The sequence below is a fragment of the Babylonia areolata genome, chromosome 31, assembly GCF_041734735.1.
Source record: "Babylonia areolata isolate BAREFJ2019XMU chromosome 31, ASM4173473v1, whole genome shotgun sequence".
NCBI lineage: Eukaryota > Metazoa > Mollusca > Gastropoda > Neogastropoda > Buccinidae > Babylonia > Babylonia areolata.
In genome coordinates, this window is record NC_134906.1 from 20,041,452 (window position 1) to 20,048,951 (window position 7,500).

Here is a 7,500-nt window from a genome sequence, read left to right on the forward strand (position 1 = left end):
TGGACACAATGTCTCTGGACACAATGTCTTTGGACACAATGTCTTTGGACACAATGTTGTCTTTTTCTTCTTCTGCCTTGTCGTCTTCTGCGTTATTGGGCTACAAGCTCCACCTTTCAGTCGTATGTAAGAGTGGGAGTTTCGTTTGCAACGTGCAAGACCGTTTTTGTCATTGCCCTCCCGCCCCCGCGATATAGTCAGTAATACTCCCATTTCGGAGGCGTACATGATGGTGCATGTTTTTCTTTAAAGAACCCACCAACCCCCCCCACCCCCCCATCCCCCTCCACCCCACCCTTTCCACACCGAGCCGTGGCATGTGTCACGGGATATTTAACGTGCGCGTTTGATTTTCATTTTCTTCATGCGCTTACGCACGAAGGGTGTGGAGACACTAGCAAAGTCTGCACATCAGTTGACCTGGGACGTCGGTGAAAATCTCCAGCCTTAATTAACTTAACCCACCAGGTTCCGTCACCGAGATCCGAACCCAGAACCCTCAGATTGAAAAGTTCAATGCTTGAACCAATCGGTTGTTATACCCGTCGGACCGAACGTATAAAGATGTCCATTAGTTAAAATAAATCCCTTTCACCGCCATGGTCGTATTTCGGCACCAGCTAGGTAAAGCACCCATGTCACTGAAATGCAACCAGATGATGGGCCTTTTGTGCATTAACCTAATGCTCTTAATTTTCAGTGGTAGGATTGGCCATTTTTTTTTTCTACACATCACAGGGGAATCCCCAGCTGTTCTTAGTCACCATCTTTTCTGTGGTTCCTGCACAAGGTTAATTTGCACTCTAAACTGACTGGCGGTGAAAGGAAAAATTTTAAGAATGTTGTAAATCTCTGAAAGGAAGAAATTCTGTTTAAGGTAATGTCACACGTACTGGTCATTGTAATTTTCTGGAATATGTGTCTGTTTCGATGTTTATTTTTGATTGATGTGTGAGTATAGGCAATTAGCATGATATCGTACTTTTCATTCTTTTGTCTGAAATAAACTGCTCGCAACTGTATTTTTCGTTTGTGTGCAAACATGAACTTTATTTAGCTGAGCAGGTTTTTTTTTTTTTTTTTTTTTTTTTTTGTCCATACACGTGTTTTGCTGTCTTCCTTACTAAGATTTTGATTGAGATCATCTTTTTTGTCTGTATGATTCACACCAACCGTACTGTATACCAAAAGTCTTGGTCCCAGACAGAACTTGAAGAGGACAGTGACATCTATTAGACAGGCTGTATGATTCACACCAACCGTGCTGTATACCAAACGTCTTGGTCCCAGACAGAACTTGAAGAGGACAGTGACATCTATTAGACAGGCTGTATGATTCACACCAACCGTGCTGTATACCAAACGTCTTGGTCCCAGACAGAACTTGAAGAGGACAGTGACATCTATTAGACAGGCTGTATGATTCACACCAACCGTGCTGTATACCAAACGTCTTGGTCCCAGACAGAACTTGAAGAGGACAGTGACATCTATCAGACAGGCTGTATGATTCACACCAACCGTACTGTATACCAAACGTCTTGGTCCCAGACAGAACTTGAAGAGGACAGTGAAATCTATTAGACAGGCTGTATGATTCACACAAACCGTACTGTATACCAAACGTCTTGGTCCCAGACAGAACTTGAAGAGGACAGTGACATCTATTAGACAGGCTGTATGATTCACACCAACCGTACTGTATACCAAACGTCTTGGTCCCAGACAGAACTTGAAGAGGACAGTGAAATCTATTAGACAGGCTGTATGATTCACACAAACCGTACTGTATACCAAACGTCTTGGTCCCAGACAGAACTTGAAGAGGACAGTGAAATCTATTAGACAGGCTGTATGATTCACACCAACCGTACTGTATACCAAACGTCTTGGTCCCAGACAGAACTTGAAGAGGACAGTGAAATCTATTAGACAGGCTGTATGATTCACACCAACCGTACTGTATACCAAACGTCTTGGTCCCAGACAGAACTTGAAGAGGACAGTGACATCTATTAGACAGGCTGTATGATTCACACCAACCGTACTGTATACCAAACGTCTTGGTCCCAGACAGAACTTGAAGAGGACAGTGACATCTATCAGACAGGCTGTATGATTCACACCAACCGTACTGTATACCAAAAGTCTTGGTCCCAGACAGAACTTGAAGAGGACAGTGACATCTATTAGACAGGCTGTATGATTCACACCAACCGTGCTGTATACCAAACGCCTTGGTCCCAGACAGAACTTGAAGAGGACAGTGACATCTATTAGACAGGCTGGAGTGACCACAACGAAAAGCCCAACAATAAGAAGAAAATCTTTCTTTCTTCTATTTTTCCCATGTGGATGATGTTTTCGTTGAGTCTTAAATGTGAAAAATAACAGAAACAATAATAATAATTATAATGGATACTTATATAGCACACTATCCAGAAATCTGCTCTAGGTGCCTTACAAAAACGCTTTTGTTAACATAATACATCATATCTATGTTACATACACACACCAAAATGTGACTACACTCACACACGCACACACACACACACACACACACACGCTGCATACATACATTTTAACATACATGTTAACAGCTACCCTAACACACACGCACACATAGGCAGGCACAAACTTACATAAACACACGCACACACAATACACATTCATATATATGCATGTAGTTATGTACACATACATATGTATACACACATAGTCAAGCACAGCTAACGCAAAGGAAGTGGACCTGCCACAATTGAACTTATTGCTGAGGGAAAAGGTGAGTTTTGAGACGAGATTTAAAAGATGCGAGGGAATCAGAATGACGGAGGTTATCAGGGAGCTTGTTCCACGTCGAGGTCCTGGAGCAGGCAAAGACTATCAGCATCGAAGCAGTGCTGCTAAAGACCCAGCTACGTTGGGCAGGGCACGTGTCCAGGATGGAGGACCACCGCCTGCCCAAGATCGCGCTGTATGGCGAACTGTCCACTGGCCACCGTGACAGAGGAGCACCCAAGAAGAGATACAAAGACTCCTTGAAGAAAGCTCTCGGTGCCTGTCACATTGACCATCGCCAGTGGTCCGCAGTAGCCGCTGATCGAGAGACCTGGCGACGCACCATCCACCAAGCTGTCTCCTCCTTCGAAAACAACCGCAGGGCCAGCCTTGAGGACAAACGCAGAAGGAGGAAGAACCACGACGCTGCAGCCGCGAACCCAGACCAGACTTTCCCTTGCAACCGCTGCGGCCGACTCTGCTTTTCCCGCATTGGCCTTGTCAGCCATGAGCGTGCCTGCATCAGACGTGGACAACGCCCTTCCTAGATCTTCGTCAGCGAAGCCAGGCCATGATGATGATATTCCACGTCAACAACAAACAAACAAACAAAAACAAACAAACAAACATAAACCCCCCCAAACAAACAAAAAACAGTAACGCCACGACGGCTTTGTTTGAGATAGCGGAGTGTGGGCAAAAGCAGTGCTTAGAACTACACTGGCCAGCGGGCTAGTATGTCCATGTTCTCTGTCAGAAGTGTGGTCTGACCCAGCGACCGGACAGGGGATATGTCCACTGGTCTGGGTCAATGCACACACCGCGCGAAGGTCTGCACGAAAGGATTTCATATCATGGGAATCGGCAGCAGTTTGGAGTTCCACAGCATTGTCCGCCCAACAAAAGTTCTGCTGGTTTTTTGACTCACTTGTGTAAACAAAGTGAGTCGACGTTTTAACCCGGTGTTCGGTTGTCTGTGTGTGTGTGTGTGTGTGTGTGTGTGTGTGTGTGTGTGTGTGTGTGTGTGTGTGTGTGTGTGTGTGTCCGTGGTAAACTTTAACATTGACATTTTCTCTGCAAATACTAAGTATGGAAGTTTTATTCATTTTGCAAACGTTTTGGTGCAGATAGTAAAAAAGGGAAATTACTCTGTAATTAATGCTAGGGGACTTAATTTGCTTTAAACTGATCTTTCTCATCCTAAACATTACATTTTGAAATTATACTCAATACATAAAAAGCTTGGAGTTTTTTTTTTTTTATAAGTGTATCACAAGTGAGTCTTGAAGGCCTTGCCTCTCTTGTTTTCCATCTGACGGAAGTTCTGCATTTTCAGCTGCTGAAGTTGAGGCTCATGCGTTCATTATCCTTGCACAGAATGCAGAATATTCATCCACGGAATGCAAAACACACACGATGTACAAAACAACAACAAGAACGACAAGAACAACAACAACAGCAGCAACGAGGACGAGGACGAGGACGATAGCAACGAGGGATACAATGCACTGCGCGACATGATACACCTCAATCCGACACAACGACACGATACACCTCAATCCGACACAACGACATGATACACCTCAATCCGACACAACGACACGATACACCTCAATCCGACACAACGACACGATACACCTCAATCCGACACAACGACACGAAACAACGTAACACAACACGACACGACACGACACGACACGACACGACACGACACGACACGACACGACACGACATGACACGACACGGCATGACACGACACGGCACGACACGACACGACATGACACGACACGGCACGACACGACACGGCACGACATGACACGACACCACACGACATGACACGACACAAATCGACACAACACAAATCGACGCAATGCAACACAAAACAACTGAACGTAACTCGACACAACATAACACAACACGACGCACGACACGACACGACACGACACGACACGACACGACACGACACGACACGACACGACACGACACGACACAAATCGACGCAATGCAACACAAAACAACTGAACGTAACTCGACACAACATAACACAACACGACACGACACGACACGACACGACACGACACGACACGACACGACAAAACACAACACAACACAACGCAGCACAACACGACACGACACGACACGACACGACACGACACGACACGACACGACACGACACGACACAACGCAGTTCAATGCAATGCAACACAAAACATATGAAGGTAACTCGACACAACACGACACGACACGACACGACACGACACGACACGACACGACACAACGCAACACAACGCAGCACAACATGACACGACACAACACAACACAACATAACGCAGCACAACGCAGTTCAATGCAATGCAACATAAAACATATGAAGGTAACTCGACACAACACAACACAACACAACACCATTCTACAGCAATACAAGACAAAACAAAGCAACGCATCGCAACACATTGCAACACAAAACAGCACAACACAACGCAGTTTCAGTTTCAGTTTCAGTAGCTCAAGGAGGCGTCACTGCGTTCGGACAAAACCATATACGCTACACCACATCTGCCAAGCAGATGCCTGACCAGCAGCGTAACCCAACGCGCTTAGTCAGGCCTTGAGAAAAAAAACAAAAAACAAAAAACAAAAAAACACACAAAAAACAAAACAAAAAAAACACAACAAAAACAAAACAAAACGGGGGAATAAATAATAGATAAGCTTGCATAAATAAATAATTATAATATAGAAAAAGGTAGTAGTTATAATATTAGTAATACTAATAAAATGATAATAATAAAACATAAATAAATAAATAAGACAGCAATGGTGATAAATAAGCGAATAAATGTAAAATATGAAGACACACATTCACACATACACCCACACATGCATAACAGAAATGCACCAAACATGCAGTTTCACATATATGAAAGCACAGTCAAATGCATATAAACGTACATGAGCTCCAACACACACACACACACACACACACACACACACACACGCATTACCGTGCACCTCCTCTAGCCCCCTCCTCCACACACTCATTTCAAGTCTAAGTATCGCAGCTTCCACGGCACACACACACACACACACACACACACACACACACACACACACACACACACACACACACACACAAACACACACTCACAGAGATGAACACTTACTTGTACAAGCACATATGAAAGCACAGTCAAATACATATAAACGTACATGAGCTCCAACACACACACACACATTACCTTGCAACTCCTCTACCCCCTCCTCCACACACTCATTTCTAGTCTACGTATCGCAGCTTCCACGGCACACACACACACACACACTCACACACTCACAGAGATGAACACTTACTTGTACAAGCACACACACATACGCCCATATCTCCCACCCCCAACCCCACATACGTACATACAAAGATATATATATATATATATATATATATATATATATATATATATATATATATATATATATATATATATATACGTTCCAATATCCTGTTGCTCCCACAGTGTAGGCATGCATACACTCACATACCTCATCCTCTACCCCACCTCCCCCCGCACTCCCACCTCCCCTCACACACACACACACACACACACACACACACACACACACACACACACGTACACATATCTCTCCTGACACTTGTGTACACTTTCACTCTCGCGCATTCACAAACACACTCAAAAGCACAGACCCACACATACACACAAACACACACAGCCGCCACTGACTGGCCGCAAGAGGGATGGGAAAAGATCTCTGATGCCAAGAACGTGGCGTCTAGTGTGTTGCTCAGTCTATTGTATTTGGAAAGGCCCACAGAGACTCTGTTCCGTTTTGAAGAAATTTGCGCAATGTTGGTTTGGAAATGATGCCGATATTTGTTTGATTTGCAAAGCATCGTGCTCTACCTTTCATGTTAGACTTGCGGCCGCTCCCTCTCTCTGCTTCTATTTCTTTGAGGCGATCGATGGTGTGATGGCCTTGTACCTGTTCTTTTTGGTATTCTTTGACTTTTCTGAGGATTTCCGATTTTCCTAGATGTAGGCCGCTCGTTGGTGTGCGTTACCAGCAAGTCTGTCAGCTCGCTCATTTCCCTTAACACCTGCATGTCCCGGGCAGTATGACCATGTGAGTTTTTTAATCTGAAAGTTGCGCATTGCGTTATGCCACTCTGGGCTTCCCATTCCGTTTTCAATTTTCTGTATGAGGTTCATTGAGTCGGTTAGAATCATGGCATGTTGGTTTCCGGGCGTATGGATGGACGATAGCCACTGGAGGGCATGTGTCACAGCTTCAACTTCCATCGTTAGGCTGGAGGTTGTGACTTTGTAGGCAGCATTCTGTTCCCTGTTTTTCCATTTTGTTTCGCAGTGAATCCCCAACCAGACTGGTCTTTGGTGACTGAGCCATCTGTGTATATGATGATGTCCTCTTCTTTACTGTTTTCTTCTATAAGCAGCTTCACTTCCGCATCAGTTTTGCCCTCTGGCCATTCCCGACAATGTCTTCCTAGAGTGGGTGAAATGACTGTGTTGAATAGATGGTTGAGGTTTTCGGGGTTTTTCTCCCATTCTTTTGTTTCTTTCAGGTCTTGTAGTCGGCATACTAGCTGGATTGTGTCTTCTGCTTGCCCCATCCATGATCTTCCTCGTCCTAGACGGCTGCCTTTTGGTTCTTTGACTGCGTCATGCAGTGGGTTTTGAGGGTTTTCTA

At 44.7% G+C, this 7,500-nt stretch overlaps 1 protein-coding gene across 3 annotated transcripts in view; it reads left to right on the forward strand.

Annotated features, from left to right (window-relative positions):
* The window catches only part of LOC143275923 (uncharacterized), a 16,417-nt gene extending 15,395 nt beyond the window's left edge, over nt 1-1,022 (forward strand). For all 3 annotated transcript variants that reach the window (XM_076580261.1, XM_076580260.1, XM_076580259.1), the window contains exon 3: nt 1-1,022. This exon is cut by the window's left edge and continues 2,117 nt beyond it. The gene's annotated coding sequence lies outside the window, so the exon portion shown is untranslated.
* Nucleotides 1,023-7,500: the final 6,478 nt, after the last annotated feature.